This window comes from Bufo gargarizans, chromosome 6 (assembly GCF_014858855.1).
Source record: "Bufo gargarizans isolate SCDJY-AF-19 chromosome 6, ASM1485885v1, whole genome shotgun sequence".
NCBI classification, from domain to species: domain Eukaryota; kingdom Metazoa; phylum Chordata; class Amphibia; order Anura; family Bufonidae; genus Bufo; species Bufo gargarizans.
Window position 1 is genome coordinate 76845549 of NC_058085.1, and position 10436 is coordinate 76855984.

A 10436-nucleotide genomic window follows, 5' to 3' on the forward strand; every position below is an offset into this window, starting at 1 on the left:
CTGGTGAAAGGTCCTCTTTAATTTTTATGTCACTGTGTGCACTTTTACACGTTGTGTGTTCACTAGGATTTTCAAGGGTTGCGGCGCCCTAACGGGTACCCCCTCCTTGAGTTCTAATGGGGGGGGGGGGGGTGTGGCCATATTGGTTCCTCACCCCCCTGCCAAACCCCTTGGGCTCTTCCTCCGGGGAGAGTCCAGACCTTGTTTTAGCTCCTGGCTAACGCCTTGGGTGGCAGCCTAGGCGAAAGCCGGGAGCATAGATGGGCGTACCCTTGGCTTCAGCTGAGGGTTGCCACTTGTCTCAGTCCCTTGCAGGAGCTTCGGCCCCGGAGGGATTGGGAATGGTTTGTGGGGGGCTCTTGTCTTCGGAGAGGGCCTGCGATAGACCGCGACCTAGTGCACGATTTTTGTGTGGCACGCTGCGAGAGCACGACTTTGGGCTTTCGATAAAAAAAATCTGTTACGTCCCCTATCTGGGGACCATATATTAAATGGATTTTTCAAACAGGGAGATGGAAAAAGAGCTTGCTCTGTCCACTCCACGTATTGACCTGGTATTGCAGTACCTTCAGGACCGGTGCACCCTTTCTAATATAAAAAAAAAACAGAATGAAATTGAGAGATGGATTGCAAGCATCCTTCCAGCAAGCAAGTGGAAAGTTGCTGTGTCCTGCCTCAGGAGTCTGCACTTCAGCTTCTCCTCTGTCAGGGTTGTGCTGTGCTGCTTTCTGCATAGCATACCTGCATCTATCCTGTCAATCTCCTAATTGCATCAGCTGTGGGTTTGTTCCAGCACCAAGCAACCCAGCTATCCAGTCTCCTCACACCCCAAATCCAATTCAGACTGATGGTTTAGTTAATTGGCTTATCACCTGAATTAAGTGTTTGGACCACCACTCCACGCACCTTGGGTTTGATTTGGGCCTGTTGTGCACACCTGGGCAGGCTGCTGAGTTGTTCCTGGGAATTGACCCTTTTGTAGCAAGTTGGCTGGATGTAACCAATTTGCTTTTCTAGTGCTTTAGTAAATAAGTAAAGTTTGTTTGCCTGTGTCTCCCTCTTGTGGATCTTTTTAACTGGATGACTTGGAGGCTAAAAAGTAGTCCAGCACTTCCTATGTATCAGCAACAGCTGGACCTACCTTGTCTGGACAATGGACGGAACACTGCACGTGTCACAAGGGGCTTGTCAGGTCAGAGGTCAAGTAAGGTCAGGTCAGTGGATGACATCACAAGGGCCCTGACGGAACAATCAACAATGCTTTTTTTTTTTTTTTTCCTTCCTTCTCACTATTTCTCCATTCACTCCTTATCAGTTTTTCTGCTTGGTGTGCTTTGGCACCAGGAATTGCGTGCGAAGAAAAGGCGAGGCTAAAAGTGATGGGCGGAGCTATGCAGATGGAAAACAAGAAGAGGAGCATGCTGGTGATTCTTGAGCGTAGGACGCATGTTTTGCCTGGTTTGTGAGAGAAAGAAGCATCCCGGACTGTGTCTGGGGCCTATAGGCTGTTGCCTTGAGAAGTGCTCTGCGTTGACGAAAAGCGGCCCATTGTCGAGGCCGACCGGGTTATCGCTTCTCGGCCTTTTGGCTAAGATCAAGTGTAGGGATACATTGGGTCTTGGTCAGAAGGTGCCCGGCTGCTCAGCCTGGGGGGATCGTTCGAGTTCAAAGCTTGGACTTCACCCCCCTGCTGCTATTGGGCAGTCGGCTTAGTCCCTGGGCAATGAGGAGCGATCACCTACCTGCCCGCTGCACAAGTGGGTGAAGGGCGCACAGTTCTTGTCGTGTCCAGTTGTCCTGATGGCGGAGATGGAGGTCCAAGGGCCTGACCAGAGTGAGATACCTGCCTTCGAGAGGATAAAGAGTGGTGTCCGATTCCGGTTGGAAGATTTCTGCAAAAGAGAGAAAGGTCTTGCGTTCTTGGTGGAGGAGATCCTTTTTGGCCTTATCGAGATCCGGAAGGAGCTGATACTGTCCATGTTGGAGTTCCCCAAGCGAGGCATCTACGATGTGGTCTTCATTTCAGAGGACATCTGTAATTCGGTGCTGAAGAAGCTGGAACATCTTGGTCCAAACCCAACCTTGAGTGGCGTTCAAGTGACTCCACACTTTCCAAGGAGGGAGAGGATCATTACCGTACAAATGTATAGTCCTTATGTGCCTGTGGAGGACATTTGTGCTTTTTTGGAAAGATATTGCAAGAAAGTGATCCCGATTGGCAAAGTCTATAATAAATATGGACTGTGGACTACTAAATGGAGGTTCCAAGTGTTGTTTAAAGAGGACTCTGGGGGGGGGATGTATGTTTTCCGCCGATTCGGTTTAAAATTGGAGTGATTAATGGTGACCCGTTTTTTAATGGTATGGCCGACTTTTGCAGAAATTGTAAAAGATACAGCCACAAGAAAGTGGATTGCACCTATATATGGTGCTCAAGGTGTGGAAATGAAGGTCATGTTTCAAAAGATTGTAAAAAAAATTAGATATGTAATTTATGTGGTATTAGTGAGCACTTGTACCTTGACTGTCCTAAAAAGAAAGAGAAGAGAAAAGAGGAGGATAAGAAAGAGAAGCCTAAAAAGCGAATGCATGAGAAAGATAGGGAACGGGGGAATGCGGCAGAAAGTAAGAAAGTGGTAAAAGAGGTTAAAAACCCTTTTGACAGAAGTCCAGAGGAAGAGGCGCATAGTCAGAAAATGTATGCCGAGGTTGAAAAGCTGCAAAAATCTGGAGTAAAGCTAACTGCGTTGTTTAAATATGTCAGAAGATACATAGGTGCTGATAGAGAGAGGTTTTTTCAACTGTATAACGTTTACCCCTATGATCAGGAAAGATTTTCAAATGAGATAACAGAAAATACGGAGTTAGACAGGTATAGCATGTTACTCATGTCATATTATGCCTGGAAAGGTGGTGTAAGACCAGATTAAGTTTGTTTTGATATGTTTTGTTGGAAATGTTAAATATGTTTTTTATGTAAATATGTTTTAATAAAAATTATGACGTCCCTGTTTGGGGATGTCAACTCAATAAAAATATATATAATCGTGAGGTGCTGCACTTGCTTCTGCGTCAGAAGGTAGCTCTCGGGTACCCTCTCTCTCGGCCTGGGGAGATCGTCCTGGGTTTATCGCCTGGACTTCATCCCCCTGCTGCTATTGGGAGAGAGGCTTAGTCCCGGGGGCGTCGGGTTGCGATCCCCCGTTACCCCTAGAAGTCTCCGGACGGCTAGGGGAGCACACGTATCTTTGTTTACAGAGATAAAAGGCGCCAAAGAAACATCTATGGCTGACTACCCAGGAGAAGGAGGAGACGGGTCGGAGGAGGAGTCGGAGGAGTCGGAGGAGACGGATTTATTCTAATGGAGAAAAAGAAGAAAGGCGGAAAGAATGGAAAAGACTCGAGGAGAAGTTCCAAGGATGAAGGAACTCCAAGAAAGGAAGATGCCAAAAATGCCGAGACCCGAGGAGGAACAGAAAAATTGCGAGAAATTTGACAAGACAAGAAGAAGATGATGATGATGAGCACCAGATCCTGGATTACGCTAAGATCAAAGATACCGTGAGATTATATGTGGCAGAGAGTAAAAAGGATATATATAAGCTTGATTATTTAGTAGAGAAAGTCCAGTATGGCGTGTTTGGAGTGCAAAGGCACGAAATCTTGGCCATACAGGACTATCCAAAAAGACGGGTCTATGATGTCACTTTTAAAAGTTTTTTAGCCAAGATTCCACAAAGTTTAAATGATGCAAGGGTACAGGGCCTTAAAATTTATGAACATGAAATTGACAAATCTCTTACTGTTGTTATAAAAATGTATTCTCCTTTTGCAAATCTTAATGTTATTACTACATTTTTATCCACCTATTTTAAAAAAAATATTTCAGTAAGGAAGATTTTTAATTCTGTCGGGATCTGGACTTCAAAATGGTGTTTTAAAGTCATCTGTAACCGTGATTCCAAACATCCTGGAGGCTTCATTCTACCCCCAGCACGTTTTAAATTGGGAGACTTGGTAGGTGATATGTTTTTTTCCAATATGCCACCATTCTGCAGATATTGTAAACAGTACAGACATTATGCAGAGAGATGCATGAGCACATGCAAAAACTGCGGCAGCACTCAACATGACACTAAAGAGTGCGCTGCAGGTAAGAAATGTTACGCTTGTACAAAAATGGGGCATCTCTCTCGTGATTGTCCTTTTAAAAATAGGCCCGAGGAACGGGCGGAACCAGAAAGGAGAGAGCAAGCCAAACCACAGCCTCAAGGAGAGGAGCCGGAGCGAATGAACACCACGAGTGGACCCCCCCAATCAGGTGAACCGAGTGAAAAGCAGAATAAGAGGAAATACAGTGATCAGCCGACGAGTAAGCCCCCTCCAGAGATGAAGATTGGGGTAGGATCGAATGAAGCTGATCCGCCTGGCTCGCACTCGGTCCCTGGGCATAGAGTATCCAGGTGGAGCCGTGGCGTCTAAAAAATGGAGGTACTTTGCATCGGTGGTAAGAGATGGCCAAAGGGGGATGCCAACTGGGGGACCAGTGGCGGATCCTGGAGGCAGCTAACCAGGTCCCTCCTCTCACCTAAGTGGTGACACTGAGGGCACAGTACAAACTGTGCCCGAAACCATATTCAGTGTGACATCTGCCCCGGAAAGGGAGAGGGAGGACGCCGTGGCTCCGAGACTTGAGGAAGCATCCGTGAGCCCCGTGTGGCAGCTAGCTCTGAAAGGCATGCCGATGGGAGAACGGGGTCTGCTGAGCGATGGTAGCTCCTCTCCTGCAGAATCGTTAAACACCGTAACATCTGGGGCACTAGGTGGCGAAGAGAGCGGATGTGAGTACTCTGGCCCTGCTGATGTTGTCTGAAGGTGTGCCGAGGTAAGATAATAAACTCCCTTTTTAATCTTTTATTATGGCTATTTTAAAAGGCATTTTCCTGAACACCAGAAGCATGCATTCCAGAGCTAGGAGAATTGCACTTTTTAATTATTTATCAATTTTATCTGCTTCGGTGTTCTGTTTACAGGAGTGCTGCATCCCCAACAGTCAGAACTACAAAAAATATAAGAATGACTGGAAACTCGGACCATCTGTTTGGTCCGGTTCAAACAAAAACAAATCCGGGGGTGTAGCTATTTTATTTAAGGGAAATGTTTTAATAGACCATATTAATGAGAGTTTACCGGGGAGGATTTTATTAGTTAAAGCTAGTTATTGATGGTTTTAGATGGCAGTTTTGAAATTTTTATGGTTTTACTGACAAAAAAAAAAGGAATGAGCTGAGATGCTAGAAATTTTACCCCTTTTTATAAACGACTCAGAGCCATTGATTTTAGCAGGAGATTTTAATTGCATTTTAAGAGGTGAACGCCGGTTCTCTAACGCAGTGAGCAGGAACTATGATAGATCCTCCTCTCTGCTCAAAAATATTGTCATAGATTTCAAGCTCACTGACATTTTTAAAAAATGTAATAGTCATTTATCTGAAGAGGCCGGCGTTACCTGGGGTAACGCAACCTGTAAATGCAGAATCGATTTTATCTTCTGCTCTTATCAAGTACTGCCTCTTAATTGTAAGCTTTTAACTAATGTTTTTTCAGATCATAAGTTATTATCTTTTAAGGTGCAGCTGGGTGGCAATCACAAAAAGGAAAAAACATGGAAGTTGAATGTCTCCCTTTTAAAAGACCCTAAAATTTTATCGGATTTTATTGTGTTTTACAAGCACTGCAGGCCGGTAAGGAACCCCAGAAAACCCATAACTGAATGGTGGGAAAGTATGAAAAAAAAATTAAGACCTTTTTTATTAATAAGGGGAAACTTGTTGCCATGCTAGCTATATTGTAAATGTGAATGGATGCAGTGTGTGGATATTCCACCCCAGCAGCAGCTAAATAGCATGCAACATACATCCAACGCATAAGAAGTCATAACCAGCATGGAAAACACATATAGGAACAAGTAAAAGGGAACCAACCTTGGGACCCTGGTGAGCGCACCCCGATGCGCGTTTCGCTCAGCTTCTTCAGAAGGGGCTGTGAGAGAGGGACATCCTCCAATCCAGTCCCCTGCCAGAATCCAGTAAGGTGCTTTACTAGGGTAGGTATATTGATGATATACTGATTATCTGGCAGAGAACGGAGGAGGAATTTGGGAACTATATCCGGCTATTGAACAACAATACTAAAAATATAAAACTTACCTTTAAGGTGGCTCGTACTGACGTCAAGTTTTTAGACGTGATTTTCCAGGTGGATACCAACGGCCATCTAGGTACCAACCTATACCGTAAAGAAACCTCCGTAAATGCACTGTTACACGCAGGGTCGTCACATCCAGGCAACCTGATAAAGAGTATACCTGTGGGGCAATTCCTGCGAGCCCGCAGGATTTGCTCGTCGGATGGGCTATTTGAGACACAGGCAGAGGACCTGAGAAGATGATTCAGAGAGAGAGGGTACGGGAATCGGTGTATAGAGATGGCCTATAAGAGAGCACGCCTTTCAAAGAGAAGTGATCTGCTTCACAAGCAACACACTCGGCAAGATTCACAACAGATCAGATTTATTACCGGATTCACCAGTAAGTGGAAAGAGGTAAACACGGTGCTAAATAAATATTGGAGTATGTTGACATCGGACCCCCAGCTGCAGGAGGTGACACCCCCCCAGGCTTCAATAACCTTTCGGAGGTCTAAAAATCTGCGGGACCAACTGGTCCGCAGCCACTATGTCCGCAAGGAAGTGAGGCTGTTTTGCAATAAAGGGCCACCATGGGGGAGCAAAGAATGTGGGAAGTGTGTGTTGCCTGTACCAACATGGACAGAGCAACTCACTTCCACAATGCGGCAGGGGATAAGGTGTTTAAGATCACACATACCATTACGTGTACAACTATTGGCGTTGTGTATTGGGCTATTTGCCCTTGTAGACTCATTTATGTGGGATTGACGTCCCGGCAGTTAAGAAGAAGGGTGAGGGAACATGTCCTCTCTATTGAGGCAGCAAGAGAAGAACAGGACCTTACACAATTGAAGACCTTACCGAGACATTTTAAAGAGAAACATAACTCGGATGGTACATTACTTAGGATTAGAGGTGTAGATCGTGTACTGATCTCCCCAAGAGGAGATTGGAAGAAAATACTAGCTCAAAAAGAAACAAAATGGATATTTTTGTTAAACACAGTCACACCGTTTGGGTTGAATGAGGGCAACAGCTTTGCGCCATTTCTCTGATGGAGCAATCTGGTTGACACTGAATTTTTCCCCCCTTTTCCCTTCCCCCCTTTCTTGTCATGCTCTGGTGGTGCATTCCTCTGTGTTCTCAGCTATGGTTAGCAGGCCTCCTGTGTTCCATCACCCAGGACTTATTAATTGGTTTTAACTGATATTATTAACGGTTTTATTTATTATTTTTGTATTTTAACAGGTCTTGATGTATTTCGTGTTCTATTCGGGATATACTCACGTGATTTCATATGCTGCAGATTGAGAGATGTGTACCTGATGCCTCGCCTGTGTCTTAAGACTTTTGGAATTTATAGAGTCTGGCATCCACTTAAAGATGTTACAATGTGATCAATGCCTTGTATATATGACACGGATGGTTATTTTATTTTACACTGTATTCTGTAGTTACTCATATATTTTCGTAGTCATTTTATCATTGATAATGTTGGGTCATACTTACACTCATATCTGGGTCTTATATATTTCCAGTCTGATTTTTCACTTGTGTGTTTGGCACATTGTTTTTTCTCTATCATTATTATTTTTTATTTTTCACTTTGCACGGCATGCACACTGAGCACTATTGCACTTTTGCACTTTATTCTAGGGTATTTATCCATATTATTGCATAATAATAACTCATATGCTGGATGATAAAAGCATGGTGTTATATAATAAGGTTATCACATATCAGGAATGATATTAGGGTTAGGGCATGGTCTAGGAACATGTGGGGGTATAGGTGGGTATGTGATCACAGAGAGAGAAGTATATACATATATACTAGACTCTATACCAGGCTGTATGAGCGTGTAGGTGTGGTAATGGTATGTATGTGTGATAGTGTGATAATGGATGTATCCTGTGGTTAGATATTAGTGGTCTGTTGCTGTGTAGGTAGTGCCCGTATATATTTATTAATCATGGAATTATTTATTCATTTTTTATTGATCATCTTGTAATACATGTTTAATAATTAGTATTTATTATGAATATTAAGTGCAATATATATATATATATATATATGATGGAGTTATTATTATTACTGTGGACCTAGGATGGGTTAGGAGGTAGCTGGGGTCTATGCTGCAGCCTATATATGTCTATACACATCCCTGTATATGGTTATAATTGCACCTTAGGTATAGAATTCCCTTTATTAAATTGTATAGATGCGCTGGTATATCCTGTTTATGGATTGATTAATTAGGATTGTACTTTTGATGAAGTATAGTACACCATTGTTTGCTTATCAATTATGGGTGTTTTATGTCAATATTTTGTACCCACTATAGGGGTTAACCAATCAATTGTTATCTATCTGTTTCCCCTCTTCTATATCTATTGCTGGGAGGATCCGGGTTTATCCCACCCTTGATGATGAGATTGTAATCTGCTCATTGCGTGCTCGTATGGTGGAAATGACATATGTAGACATAGTACTAAGGCTGTGTATTGGGGAATGAACCTTGGGTCTGGTGATGGGCGTTATAGTTTACAACACTTTGGTGGATAGTAGCGGTAGTGCATCCCGCTATGCCCGCCACCAGGGTGACGACGGATGGACCGTGAGGATGTGATAAGGGACGGTTCCAACGTACTTGCACGGACCTTTCAACTGACGCGCTTGACGGGCTTCCTGCCCGTAGTCTGGGGCGGATGTGACGAAGCGGATATGACGTGGTGGTGATGGCACGGTTCCGATGGGCGGAGGTGCCTCTAGATATAGTGTGATAGGTGTTTGGGACAATCACTCAGCTGCGGTGAGATTTATAAGTGGAGTAGTTTGGCTGACAAGGCACGCCCCTTCTGAAGAAGCTGAGCGAAACGCGCGTCGGGGTGCGCTCACCAGGGTCCCAAGGTTGGTTCCCCTTTACTTGTTCCTATATGTGTTTTCCATGCTGGTTATGACTTCTTATGCGTTGGATGTATGTTGCATGCTATTTAGCTGCTGCTGGGGTGGAATATCCACACACTGCATCCATTCACATTTACTATATAGCTAGCATGGCAACAATTGTATCATTATTGAAAGCCCACACTTCCACCTGGCCTGTGTATGATAAATTCTCTCACTTTAGCCATTCGGCTTACTCAGGCTAATAGGTGAGGTGCGCTTGGGGGATAGTTCCATATTGGTACCTTGGTGGGGCGCTGATTCGCAGTGCTGCCACTTTACTGCTGCTATTTATATATATTTATCTATGTCTAAGGTTTTGTCTTTTATGTGATGAACTAATAAAATATTTTGTGATGTACGTATATGTGTGTTGTTGTTTATCGTATTTATTGAGTTGGCGCTCACACATGATTCTCTCATTGGTTTTGAGAAGTATATCGGTTATAATTTCTGAATCTGAGTCTATAAAAATTTTGGGAGTCACCTTCAGCGAGTCCAATGATGGCCTCAGAAATTGGGATACGGTTACAGAGAAGGTAAATAAGAAACTTTGTATGTGGAATCTAAGGAAGCTGACGATGGAGGGCAAGGTTTTAATTATCAAAATGATAGTTTTACCTATTTTATTATATTTTAGTATGGTGTTCCCTCCATCGGACCGTATTTGAAAAAATTTTTTTTATAAAGCCTGTTTTAATTTCTTCTGGGGTTCCAAGATGGACAAGCTGCGTAGAGATACGGTAATGCTTCCTAAATGTAAAGGTGGAAAAGATTTTACGGATATTAAAACGTTTCTTTTAATTAATTATTGGTCATTTTCTATTCCTTATAATACTGGGTATTTTATGAGGAATTTTGGGTGATTTTAAATTCTCCTTACTCTTTTAATTTACCTGTTTCTTATAAGATTTTAAACAAATAACGAATACTTTTAATCTAGGCCAAAAGAGGGTTGAGGTTTAAAAAAGAGTAGAATGATTTTAAAAGATATTAATGATACAAAATTGATGGCCCCTATTAAAAATTTTAATGAGAACAAGTGTAAGCAGATCTGGAAGTACGTTAACGAAAACTATCTTTTTAACTCACAGAAGGACCTGGCCTGGAGCTGCGTACACGAGTGTCTTCCATGCCGGGCATTCCAGCACCGAAGAGGATTGACAAGCACCGCGGAGTGTCCCAGGGGAGCATGCAGAGAGGAGGAGGACGTTTTCCACTTGCTTTGGTATTGTTATTTTGCACAGAAAATATGGATAAAAATGTTCCCCTTGATGAAGAAAATCACAGGACTGAAAGCG

General features: G+C 43.3%; 1 pseudogene; it reads left to right on the forward strand.

Annotated features, from left to right (window-relative positions):
• Positions 1 to 429: 429 nt before the first annotated feature.
• On the forward strand, positions 430 to 588 carry LOC122942850 (annotated as a pseudogene).
• Positions 589 to 10436: the final 9848 nt, after the last annotated feature.